Raw genomic sequence first — 13371 nt, 5'->3', positions numbered from 1 at the left:
TACATCTATGGGATAAGGGTTCCTGGAATGTAACACATAAGAAGAAATGAAAATAAGGTATTGAAGATAGCTTTCTATCTTTCTTCAACATCTTTGGTGTAGGTCTTTGGGTTCATCAAGCTAGTTGACCCGATGAGATTTTGAGTTGAGTCATCAGGTTCAGGAATGCAAGCCTCAGTTTGATGTAGGTTTTATGCTACCCTGTTTTTAGATATTGAGTCATCAGATTTTATTTTTTCTGGTAGTGAGTGTATTTCATTTCAGGCTAGTTAACTGTCATGTAGACCATACATTTTCTGTTAAATAAAATGAAATTTCTGAAATTGCTGCTAAGCCTGAGGATGTAGAAGAGGCTGAGGGTTGCAGCCTGGCTACATGTGATTCAGATATGCTTTCTTTCCTTTATATTATGATTTAGATGTGTATAGATATTCTATGAGTTTTTGCAATCCACGCATTTGAATCATCATATATGCTTATGATTTTAATGCACCAAAATGACCCATGTAATCTCAGCCCTGTAAATGCGTCAGCATATCAAGCTCATGGACTTAACATGGATATGTTTGATGTCGCCTAGGTGGAGAACTAGTTGTCCATTCTAATTTTACCAAGATCACCAACCCACCTCATTCTTTTGACAAAAAAGAAAATGAAAAAGAAAAAAAGGTGACACTTCTAGCAGTCATAGATATTATTGTCCTCAGCCCTTAGAGTCTGCATTTGGATGTTCTGATTTCTTTGTGCATGCAGTTTTTTCCATTGAATTCAATATCAGTGAGTTTCTCAAATGTAGGATGTTTTGCTAGCAGTGATTTCTTTGTTCTAATTCCTTTTACTTTATACCAATGTTTTTATTCTCAAAGTTTAATTTATCTATTTCATTATGGTGTATTCTCATAGGATGCAAGCTCTGGTTGAGGACTACATTTTTAGTGGAGGCATTTTCTCTATGTTGGTATTTTAGTATGCTAATGAGGAAAAAAGCTCTCAAGGTTAGTTCATTTCCACTTAAAACATCGAATAACTAGATAAATCAGCCGGTATGTACATTGATTAGTTGGTAGTTTTTTGGCTTTATGTCATTTTTCTACAGTGGAGCCTGAATTCATAGATAAATCAGCTGGTATGTAAATTGCTCACTTGTGCGATACTACCCAAACTGCACTTCTGTTTTATTGTTGATTTATAGGTTTGATCTGGAACTGCAGACATTTCCATGGGATGTGTCTCGCATTTGAGCATCAACGTAGGCAAAAGCAATCCCAACAAAAACAAGACTGATTCAATTCCATCTTCAATAGACAACAAGGTGCATTCTTACACACACTTCTTATTGTAATTGGTGCATTCTTACACATGTTCATTTTTTAATTTCAATGCATTTAATTGTGAAAGGATTTATGACTTTGAAAATGAAAGAGAGAGGCTTATTATGGAGAAGGACGCAGTCATTCAAGAGCATGCTTCCCTGGAAAATCAATTGGTTTCTTTACAGACACAGATAAACAGCCTCACTACAGAAGTAGATAACCTTACAAGCAACGTGCTTAAACTTACAATCTAACCCTTTTTTCTCAACACAAAATGCACGCATCTTTATTGCCTTTCCTATTGCAGGTTAGTTCCATAAAGAAGGAATATGATCAAGCCCAATCTGAGCTCAATTTGAGTCGTTCAAAGATGAAAGAATGTGATGCTGAGATCAGTGCCATTGTCAAGAAGCAACAGAAGCTTCAACATAAAATTAGTGATGCAAATGTTGAGAGGAAAAATTGGAAAATGAGGTACTTACAGTGGTTATTCTGTTCCTATTTTATTTAACTCGCTTGATCTATGAAATTGTGTATGTGTTCTTGATAGAAACCCACTCTTTCCCATTCACATAGATTAAGCGAATGGAGATGGAACAGAAAGATTGCTCCCTGAAGGTAGATAAACTACTAGAAAGGCATAGTTAGATTGCAACTGAGAAACAATTATTTGGAAAAAGTGGGACAGATTATGACTTCTCATCTCGTAAATCAAGGGAGGAGCTTGAGAAACTTCAAGTTGAATAATCTAGGTGTGTGATTAGATTACTTGTTGTGTTGTTTCCTGTGCTTCTTTGTTTTCTTTTTCATGACAATGAAATAGTATGATTCAACACCTAATTGATGTTTGGTTTTGCATTTTTTTTGAAAGAAGGTTAATGGACATGCATCTCAGTTAATCTGATTGATTGCTTTCAGCCTTGAGAAGAGGGTCAACAAAAAAGTTATGATAATGTTCGAGAAAGCTGAAGATGAATACAATGACTTATTATCCAAGAAAATAATCATTGAGGTATATTGCTATATTTCTCAGCCTATAAAGGATCTCATCTTCTTTTTTTTTTTTTTTAAATTGCATTTGTTTATGTCTGAAGTTGTTTGTTTACTATATTCTTCTCTTGCTTAGAATGATAAGTCAAAAATCAAGAAGGTGATTGAAGAGCTTGATGAAAAGAAGGAAACACTAAAATTTACTTGGGTTAAAGTGAACAAGTGAGTCAACACTTCTCTGCTCTCATGTTCCAATTCATATTTTGTGCTTTCTAGTTGAAAATCAAGAATGCCATTTACTTTTGTTGGTATATTTCAGTGAAAGAAATTTCCTTTCCAGATTATGTTAGTGTGCGTGATTTCAGCATTTTAGATGGCTGAACTATGGCCCAAATTATAGCATCCGGCTTCCTTGGATCCCTGGATCAGACGAATTCGGTGGATCCTAGGGACAGGCCGTGTTTATGTATTTGTTCGAAATTAATGGAGCAGACCCAGATGTGCGTCGGAGCTATCCGGATGACCCGGGGTCCCTGGAAGGTGAGGACCGCTGTTATGACCATGATGAAGCTATCCATTTCCTATGGACAGCATTGGAGGGGCCTGGCCATTTGGACAGGACGTGTTTATGTATTTGCTCGAAATTAATGGAGCAGACCCGGATGTGCGTCGGAGCTAGGAACCTAAACCTTAACCTATTCTCAATTCCCTAAAGCTATAACCTATAGCCTAAACCTAAACCTAAAACCTAAATATATTCTCAAATCCCTAAACCTAAACCTACACCTAATCCTAATCTCAACTCCTTAACCTAAACCTAAACTTGAAAACCCAAACCTAAACCCGATCTCGATTTCCTAACCTAAACCTTAACCTATTCTCAATTCCCTAAAGCTATAACCTACAACCTAAACCTAAACCTAAAATCTAAATGTATTCTCAAATCCCTAAACCTAAACCTACACCTAATCCTAATCTCAACTCCTTAACCTAAACCTAAACTTGAAAACCCAAACCTAAACCCGAATCCGAACCCGAACCCAAACCCGATTTCCTAAACCTAAACCTTAACCTATTCTCAATTCCCTAAACCGTAACCTATAACCTAACATAAACCTAAACCTATAACCTACACTTATAACCTAAATCTAAACCCGTAAGCTTAACCTAAACGTAAAACCTAAACCTAAACCCGATCCCGAACCTGAATCTGAATCCCTAAATCCTTAGCCTAAACCTAAAACCCAAACGTAAACCCGATCTCGAACCCAAACCTGATTTCCTATACCTAAACCTTAACATATTCTCAAATCCCAAAACTTAAACCTACACCTAATCCTAATCTCAACTCCCTAACCTAAACCTAAACCTAACTTGAAAACCCAAACCTAAACCCGATCCTGAACCCGAACATGATTTCCTAAACCTAAACTTATAACCTTAACCTAAACCTATTCTCAAATCCCAAAACCTATAGCCTAAACCTAAACCTTAACCTAAACCTAAACCTTAACTTATAATCTAACCTTAACCTTTAACCTAAAGCTAAACCTAAAACCTAAATGTATTCTCAAATCCCTAAACCTAAACCTACACCTAATCCTAATCTCAACTTCCTAACCTAAACCTAAACCTAAACCGAAACCTAAACCTGATCCTGAACCCGAACACAATTTCCTAAACCTAAACTTTAACTTATTCTCAATTCCCTAAAGCTATAACCTATAACCTATAACATATAACCTAAACCTAAACCTTAACTTAAACCTATAACCTAAACCTAAACCTTAACCTAAACCAAAACCTATAAACTAAACCTTAACCCATAACCCATAACCTATAAACTAAACTTATAATCGATAACCTAACCTTAACCTAAACCTAAAACCTAAACCTAAACCTATAACCTAAATATATTCTCAAATCCCTAAACCTAAACCTACACCTAATCCTAATCTCAACTCCCTAACCTAAACCTAAACCTAAACTTGAAAACCCAAACCTAAACCCGATCCCGAACCCAAACCTGATTTCCTAAACCTAAACCTTAACCTATTCTCAATTCCCTAAAGCTATAACCTATAACCTATAACCTAAACCTAACCTAAACCTATAACCTTAACCTAAACCTAAAACCTAAACCTAAACCTAAACCTATAACCTTAACCTAAACCTAGGTTTTGAGTTTAAAAGTCCATCCTAGGTTTGAACACATTACTCATGTTGGATTTTGCCATAGTTTAGAAGATTTGTAGGTACATTTTTGATTTCTTCATATATAAGTATTTTTTTTTGTCTTTCTTCCTTTTGAGATGTGTACAAATGTATGATTGTTTGATTGTGTCTACAAATGCTATTTTATATAGGCTGACAAGCTAAAGAAGTCAGTGGAGGATGAAATTCATTTTCTTAAGGGAAGGGTTTCAGAACTTGAAAGTGATCTTATGTCGAAGTCCACAGATGTTACATCTGCAGTTTCAAGGAAAGAAGAAGCTCTATCTTCTACATTTGCTTGATCGTCTGAAGGAAGAAAATTCTATAAAAACATAAGCATTATTGAATGCATATGGAGGGTGTTTACTGTGTTGAAGTGTATTTGTTTCTTGCACATCGCCTTAGTTGTAATTCTTATAATAGGTTGAGCAAAGTGAAGTATTGTTTATTTAAAAATGTGAATGTAGGATGCATTGTATGATTTGATTGTTATTTGTAATAAATGCATCATTTTTTTTTCTGATTGCATTTTATGTACTATTTCTATCAGCATTAAGCTTAGATGAGTTATCAATCACAGCAGGTTCTTGCAATGGAAACAGGTCATATTATTACAATTTTAAAAAAATAGCTACACATAATCCGTAGCTATAGCTACGGCTTTTTTCCGTAGCTATTGGTATCTATTGCTATGGATAAAATCCCTTTTGCTACAGATATGATCCGTAGCACGTCCGTCGTTATTGGTGGGGTAGTTAAAGGTATTGCTACGGATATAATCCATAGCTATTGGTATCTATTACTATAGATATAATCCGTAGCTATACCTTTAGCTACCCCACCAATAGCAACGGACGTGCTACGGATCATATCCATATTAAAAGGGCTTTTACTACGGCTTTTGGCCATAGCCTTTACCCGTTTTTCTTGTAGTGAAGGTTAGTGCATCATTTGCATTTTTCTTGTAGATTTTAGTCAATATTACTTCATTTTCACTCTTCTTTTGAAAAATCTGTTCTAGCCAAACCCCACTCTACATCCTTTGTAATCTCTTGATTCTTTGTACTCTTAGTTGCAAATGGATGTTAGATGAAAAAGAAAACTTCACGTGGTCCATCATCTTCTAGATCAACTCCTTTCACTCGGTGCCATCTTCGGTCACCCGAAGATGATCCCTCATATGTGCAGGATTTGTGTTTGCGCAATGTCATTGTTGTGCGACCTGTTGATCTTTACCACATTGCTCCTTTTGGTATTCTCCCACTTCTTCAAGTTATAAGATGGGCTAACATCTTACATTGGGGTGAGCCTGCATACCAATCTATTGCGCAGTCCATGTTTCCATGTATTTCTGATTTTTCGTCTGAGAATTTAACATTTAAAATTGATGCTAGAGAAGGTCCATTTGAAATTGACCGCTGTCTGATTTCAGGGCTAATGGATATACCTGTTAATGACGAGGGTATTCCTATTCATACTCTAGCTGAGAAACCCTTAGAATAAAAAAACGCATGCTTACTAGAGATCTATGTAATATGAATGTGCAATGGACTCATAAAGGGAATGCTCTCCCGTCAAAATACTTGTTACCTAGATACAGGGTTCTCCACAGAATCTTTATTTCAAATCTGTATCTGTGTTTTGGTAATAAAAAAAAACTTACATCCTTTATGGTCGGGTTTTACACTCTATCATCTCTGGTACTAAAGTTTATCTTCCTTCTTTGATATGTCATTCCATCATTCAGTTTCGTCTCCATCTAGGTCATAGTGATATTTCGTTTACCTATCTTATGACTATTTTAGCTACTCACGTACTAGTTGCTATGCCTGTTAGAGAGGCTCCTATCCATCATCTTATTTTTAACAATTCGAATATTAACAAGATGAAATTGAAATTGGCTCCTGGCCAAGTGGATGTAGGTGGTGGTGGAGCTGAAGTAGGGAATAAAAAAGAGCTGGTGATCTTCCTCCTGATGATATAAATATGGATGATATTTTTGATGAAATTGAATCTGATTCTGCTAATGATCCTGACTATGAGCCATCTAATTTTGATACTCGTCTTCGTGCTCTACAGGAGAAGGTAGAGAATATGAATGTGGCCCTTGATTTACGGTTTAAATATATGCGCAAGTAACTTAGGCGCTTAAACAAGGGCCTTCATTAACTTGATCCTACCATTCCTGCCCCTTCTCAGGATCTGATTAAGTGTTTTACTCTTTGGTCTGTAATAACTTTAAGTCTACTTGTGTTGGTTTGTGCACTTTATTTGATTTACTAACTTTTGTTTAAACTAGTTAATGGTATGTGGACTTTAATTTGCTTATATCTTATCTAGTTAATCCTTTATTACTCTTGTTTCTTATCATTTTCCATTTTTTCTTCTTCTTCCTTTGTCATATTGTGCCAAAAAGGGAGAGAAATATTTGGATTGATTGCTTATGGCATGAATATGGATTGTGGGTAGCATATAATTTTTTTTAGTTATATGTGTGTGCTACTCAGGGGGAGTATGTGAGGAGATGTGTTGATGATAACTAGTGCATGATTCTTTAACCAGGTTGTAATTGGTTTTTTTTTTATAACTAGTGCATACATGATTATTTGTATGTATATTGGTGATATTATTCTTGAGTATGTTTTGTCACAAATTTGACAAAGGGGGAGATTGTAAGTGCTATGGTTTTATGCTCCTTTGGTTGTCAAATTTTGTGGTGCCAAAACATCAATATATGTCTTGTGTAATCTATGTCTTGTATAGCTCATTGGTATATATGATCAAGACAATGCATCACCTCTCTAAACACGCTGCTTCAAGTCAAGAAGGAAGATTTACTTCAAACCATTTCAAGAAATGCAAGTACAAGCTACAATGAAAGAAGTGATCTTGTTCAAAGACTCAAGTTAGTGTATAACTCGAAATGAAGTGTAATTCAAGCTCTAGAAGATCTCAAGTTCAATGCTGCATCAAGTATAGAGATCTCAAGTTTTACAATCTTCAAAGGTCAACTATCATATGAAGTCTCGATGTTCATATCTCACTTTCTAGGTATGATTGACCTTAGATTGACCGTAGGGTAGGTCATTTTGTATACATAATTCATATTGAATCTTTTTTATATGAATTTGGTCTATTTTAAGACTAGTCCTGGACCCTGTTCGAGTAGTCCTAGAACTGGCTCGACCAATCCAAGAAATTCCGGGACCAGTCCTAAGTTGTTGCAATTTTTTGAAAATTTTTAGTTGAGTTACGACCAGTCTTGGACTCTGTTCAACCGGTTGTATGAACAGTGCACGACTCATCCTATGACCAGTCCATGATCTACGACTCAAACTACAGCGAACAAACCTGGTGCCTCAGGACCAGTCGTAGGATGGTCATGACCAGTCGTGGAGGTGTCATGATTGGTCGTGTACAGATTACGACCAGTCGTGGAACGATTTTATCCAATCGCGCTCAAAATTTTAAAATGCAGTTCATCCTATGACTAGTCGTACTGTCCTCAAGACCAGTCGTAGATGAGTTTTTGCAACTATAAATAGACGATGAATTTCAGAGTTTTATAACCCAATTCAAGTAAAATCAAGGTATCACTCTGAGATAAGTTTGTGTTCATTTTTAAGCTAATTTGTGCATATTTAATATTCTCTTTTGTTAGCTTTATTGATTTGATTTTGTTTCTATATTCCAATCTGAATTGAAAAGAGGAATTGTGATATTCCTTCTTCATGGAATCAAAATCAAATATAGCTAGCCCAACTGAATAAGAAATTATCAGAAAGACCAAGGCATAGATTACTTTGAAGATATAGATCATGCCTCCTCTCTGGGCCAATCTTCGCATAAATATTTCTTCAGAAGATAATATTTTCAAAGTGAAGCTTGCTGATACCCTTGACAGATGGATAATCTTTGCTGCTCCTTTTAAAGAATCCAAAGAATATATCTGAATCTTTAGATCGTCCGGAAGAGAATGATAATTCTTCACTAATTTATTCTCTGTCGCCTTTGAGAATTTTATGAAATAATATTTCTTTATCATCTAGAAGGCAAAAGACCTCACGACTCTTGTCAGAAGGATAAATATGTTACAATTGAAGACTAGTAGTTAATCTTAAAGATTTGAACTTTTGAGTAGATAATCGCTAATATTTTGAAGGCATTTTTTTTTGCTGTAATTTGAACCTGATTCAAGAGAAACACATTTTTGTATATTGTTTAATCAATATTTGAAATTTTCATTAGGCAATTGCATATTTGAGCACATCTAAAGTGAAATATATATTTGCAGCATTTTGATGCTACACATAGACTGGACTTGACACTTACACACACAGTTTAAGCTCTTGAGTAGAGGAGCAATCACACAGTTTAAGCTCTCGAGTAGTGGAGGAATCATACAGTTTTTTAGACTTATGAGTAATTGGAGTCAGGTCTTAATCGAATGGTTTCTCTAACTCTTATGAGTTCGCTAGACTGATCGCGGCTGGTGAGTTCACAAATTGTGATCCATCAAAGGAGCCTAGTGAAGCTACCGAGGCCGTGAACTCGGTGGGATTTACGTGCAAGGTTGACCGCAGTAACTCTCTAGAGTTCATGGGGCGCATAAGGCTACCTTTGGGGTATCAAATCCAAGGCCGCCAGTCCATCAATGAGGGGGTATTTTTGTAGAGACCCTGTCCTCATGACTTACTACTGAAATTAAGCTAGAAATCTGGGGGGTCTTATGCATGTTTGGCCTATCCATGGACAATGGCCAAAGAGCGCACACTACAGCCTACTTTTTCTTCGTCTAAAAGGTCAGACCCATTCATGGGAGGGATGTTTCATCCTTTCCTCGTGATGTTGTCGGAAGCTATACAAACGACATTGGTCTCACGCGTAACTGGCTGTTGAGGACTTTTTATCCTTTTAGGACTTTCAGTCGCTGGCTCCATCCGCTGCTTGCATAAGTATGCATATGATGGCCTATATGGGCTTTTTAGGGCCTTTGGCTTCTTATTACTGCCCGAATAATAATGGTGATAGGCCTTATGCGTAGTTGGATGTATAGGGCTTGTCTAGGTTGCCTTGAATGATAAATTATTGTCGCTGACGTGATAGTTGATCTTGTAAGCTTTACTGAAGATAACAGATTGATAATTGATATATCGCCCCTAGTACTATTGATGATATTATAAAATTTGGTCCGAATGGAGCTTCAGCTTGGCAATAATATTAATTTCAATAAACTTCAATAATAAAATAATCTTCACATCAGCGATATGGCGATGACAATGGTAACTACTGTTGATTTGGCAATAACCGTAAGCGCTTGAATATAATATGCTTGAATGTCTGTCTTTTCTTTATGTATGACATCGACATTCTGAGACTTTGACATTCTTAGACTTTGCATACTGAAACTTTGAATTCTAAAACTTTGGCCTTCTTGATACTTTGAGACTTTGACATCCTTGATATTCTTCTTATCTTGCCCCCTTTTGATTTTAAAGTATTATGTTAATAATCTTCGAAATCAAAACTATAATTTTCTTTAAGGATAACGTATTTTGTATGTTTTTTTCTACCCCCTGAATAATTACGTCGTGAATCTTCTGAGTCAAAATGCCGTAAATCTTCTTGGTATTCAGAGATGATATATTTTGCTGAACTGACAAATATATTGATGAAAATTTGCCCCCATGATGAATATAAGTGTCTTGTTTTCTTCTTGCCTATTCTTCTATAGAGTGAATATTTTCAATCGGGATCATATGTCATTACTTTCTCTCTTATTTCATATATCTTCTTCATGACAATTTCTGCTATCATTAATCAACTTCTGTAGAATACCCTTTTTCCTCTTTACTTCATTTCCTTTGATCTTCTCTGTAGCTAGCCATTGATTGCTCATAGGAAGTATATCATTTTCTTCAACTATATGTTTCGTATAGTCCTTGAATTATCCGAACCCTTTCTTTACTTTCTTAATTGTAAAATCACCTGTCACACCCCAAACCCGAAAATCGGATTCACAGGAATCCCAATCGCTGAATCTGGTGCCGACAGCCTCCGTAGTACCCCATTCTCGGTTCCTAAAGTCCATATGCTAGATTCTGATTCTGGGATCCTACAAGGAGGATTTTTTTATACATTTAACCCATAATAAGCATAACCACAAGATTACCCAATTCACAAAGGCAACATTATCATTACATATCCACTTATATAATCATTTCAGTACAATGCTAAAAAGGAAATACATAAATCGGAAATCAAGCTCTAGAAGATCACTGTACGCTCCAAGCTCAACACTGCTACAACCTAACATCACCTGCACGCATCTATCATACATAAGCTTATAGAAAGCTTAGAGGGTGGTGTAAGTGTGTGCACAAGGTAAGTGCCAAGTATTCAATACAATGTCATAGTCATACAATACCAAAAATACCGGTAATCCATAAATCGTACAATGTCGGAATAAGCAGAAATACTGACAAGATCGTGAATTATCAGAGTAAGCAGAAATATTAACAAGTCCATAAGTCATACAATATTAGAATACGGAATACGAATCAACAATGCAAATGAGGAGTCATAGAGCGCCAATTATCAGATGCAGAGGACCCGATGTAATATACATTCCGGATGAGTAACACAAATAGCGTTAGCCGTACCTAGACTATATAAATGCAGAAACATAATAACCCAAATTGCCATATGTCACAGATATAATGCAATATGTGGTGCGAATGGAGTGACCATGCTAAAGTGTGAAGTCGAGATGATAGTACGTAATATCGTAGGCTATGGGGCCCATCACAAAGGATTTCTATCCAAACTAGTCCCATACCTAATTTGGATAGTCAGTCTTAATGTGGTAAACTCCTGATCTCAGGTTAGTCACGCGCCCCAACTAAAATCTTGGCCAATGCGAATGTACACGTAACAAATAGTTGCGCACCACCAGCCCGAGTGGATAGTGAATGAATGAGTTGCAACTCCTGCTCAATAAGTCCACGTATCAGTACAGTTCATCTATGGGATCATCACCGGGGTTTAGTACACTCCAAATGGCACTGCCCCTCTCCTAGCAGCATAGTCCAAGTGAGCGTAAGAAACCTCACTATCCGCCTGGCCAATAGTCTGCCAATACCTATCCGGTACGTCGATAGCGGACCCATTCACGAGCTGGTTAAACTTAGCCTAGTATTGCCCCCTACCCTTGGGCGGGTAAGGCCACACCCCCTCCCAACCGACCACGACACAGTGGAAGACGCGGCCTCTTGGTATTCGGCTCTCGGGCGCTCATGTATCCACTCGGTCTTGACGTTGGGGCGTCCTCTGTTACCAAGAGGGTTTAGAGATTTTCACCCAGGACCATCTATGGCACAGCCCGATGCTAGAACAAATTTTTAGTGTCCTATCTGGCTATCCACGATATGCCTGTGGAGGCTACGGCCTTGATGTCGCTAGGGAGTACAGTAATCATAATGCAAGATGCATGAGTCATATAATCCAGTCATGCATCAATCCTACGTATACCGTGCGCTCATGTGAGATAACCTTTGCCTATCAGGGAGTCTCATAACAACATGCTCAATGACATATGCAATGATCAACCACATCTCATAACAAACATGCAGATGATGCGTATGGGCATGTATCATGATGCTATACTGTCGCATACTCATAATCGGCATCAATAACCGGCAATCGACAATCGACCTCAACAATGTGGACATTTAACCAACATTGCCCCCAAGGAATGGCCCATATAGAGCCTAACATACAGTGGACCCATGGCCTCACACAAGGGCCAAATATACAACACCATGGGCCTCACTCAAGAGCTTAATACACATCATGATCGGCCTCTCACATGGGCCTAATATACAACACCATGGGCTCCATTGCCTAGCCCTCAAATGCACCACAATGAGCCTCATCACATAAGCCTCATATACATCACATTGGGCCCTAAACACTGGCTGAATACACATCACAACGGGCCTCAAATACGGGCCGCATATACATCACATTGGGCCTCAAACATAGGCTGGATGTACATCACAATGGGCCTCAAATATAGGCCGCATATATATCACATTGGGCCTCGATAATCGGAATCGATAATCGGCCACAACAATCGAAATCGATCAATCATCGGCCTCGATAATCAGAATTGGCAATTGGCCACAACAATTTGAATTGATCGATAATTGGCCTCAATAATTGAAATCGATCGATAATCATAATTGGCAAATCGGTCATGTCAATCGGAATCGACAATTGGTCACGATAATCGGCCTCGATCGCTAATCTGCAATCGGCCACAATAATCGAAATCGGTAAATCAGTCATGACAATTGGAATCGACAATCGGTCACGGCAATCAGAATCCGCAATTGGTCACGACAATCAGAATTGACAATCGGTCACGACAATCGAAATCGACAATCGGTAATCAAAATTGGCAAATCAGTCATGTCAATCGGAATTGATCAATAATCGACCTCGTTGATCGGCCGAACATGGCCTAAGGGAAGGTCACAATGTGGACATTTAACCAACAATGCTCCAAGGAGTGGCTCACATAGGGCCGAACATATAGTGGGCCCACGACCTCATACAAGGGTTTGATATATATCAAAATGGCCTCTATACAAGGGCTTCATACACAACAGGTGGGCCCTGCATAAGCAGCAAGTGGGCCTACTCATAACATACCCATCAAGATGGGTCACAAGTATATCAAAGTGGGCCTCATATATGGCCTCAACAACGGGCCACAAATACATCAAGATGGGCCTAATCAATCATATTGGCTAAATCAATCAAATGGGCCGATACAAGCAGGCCGATCAAG

The 13371-nt window shown here is 37.6% G+C and overlaps 1 long non-coding RNA gene across 2 annotated transcripts; it reads left to right on the top strand.

Annotated features, from left to right (window-relative positions):
• Window positions 1-1063: 1063 nt before the first annotated feature.
• On the top strand, window positions 1064-4810 carry LOC131253260 (uncharacterized). 2 transcript variants are annotated; one of them, XR_009175064.1, is made up of 6 exons: window positions 1064-1312; window positions 1621-1787; window positions 1890-2065; window positions 2232-2325; window positions 2440-2525; window positions 4670-4810. It is a non-coding gene; the product is annotated as an uncharacterized LOC131253260 (long non-coding RNA). The 2 variants fall into 2 exon arrangements; XR_009175065.1 differs by lacking the exon at window positions 1064-1312 and adding an exon at window positions 1394-1546 and having other exon boundaries at window positions 1890-1931.
• The last annotated feature ends 8561 nt before the right edge of the window (window positions 4811-13371 follow it).

This window comes from Magnolia sinica, chromosome 8 (assembly GCF_029962835.1).
Source record: "Magnolia sinica isolate HGM2019 chromosome 8, MsV1, whole genome shotgun sequence".
NCBI lineage: Eukaryota > Viridiplantae > Streptophyta > Magnoliopsida > Magnoliales > Magnoliaceae > Magnolia > Magnolia sinica.
Note: the sequence above shows the minus strand (reverse complement) of the source record. Positions and strands in the feature narration are given on the sequence as shown.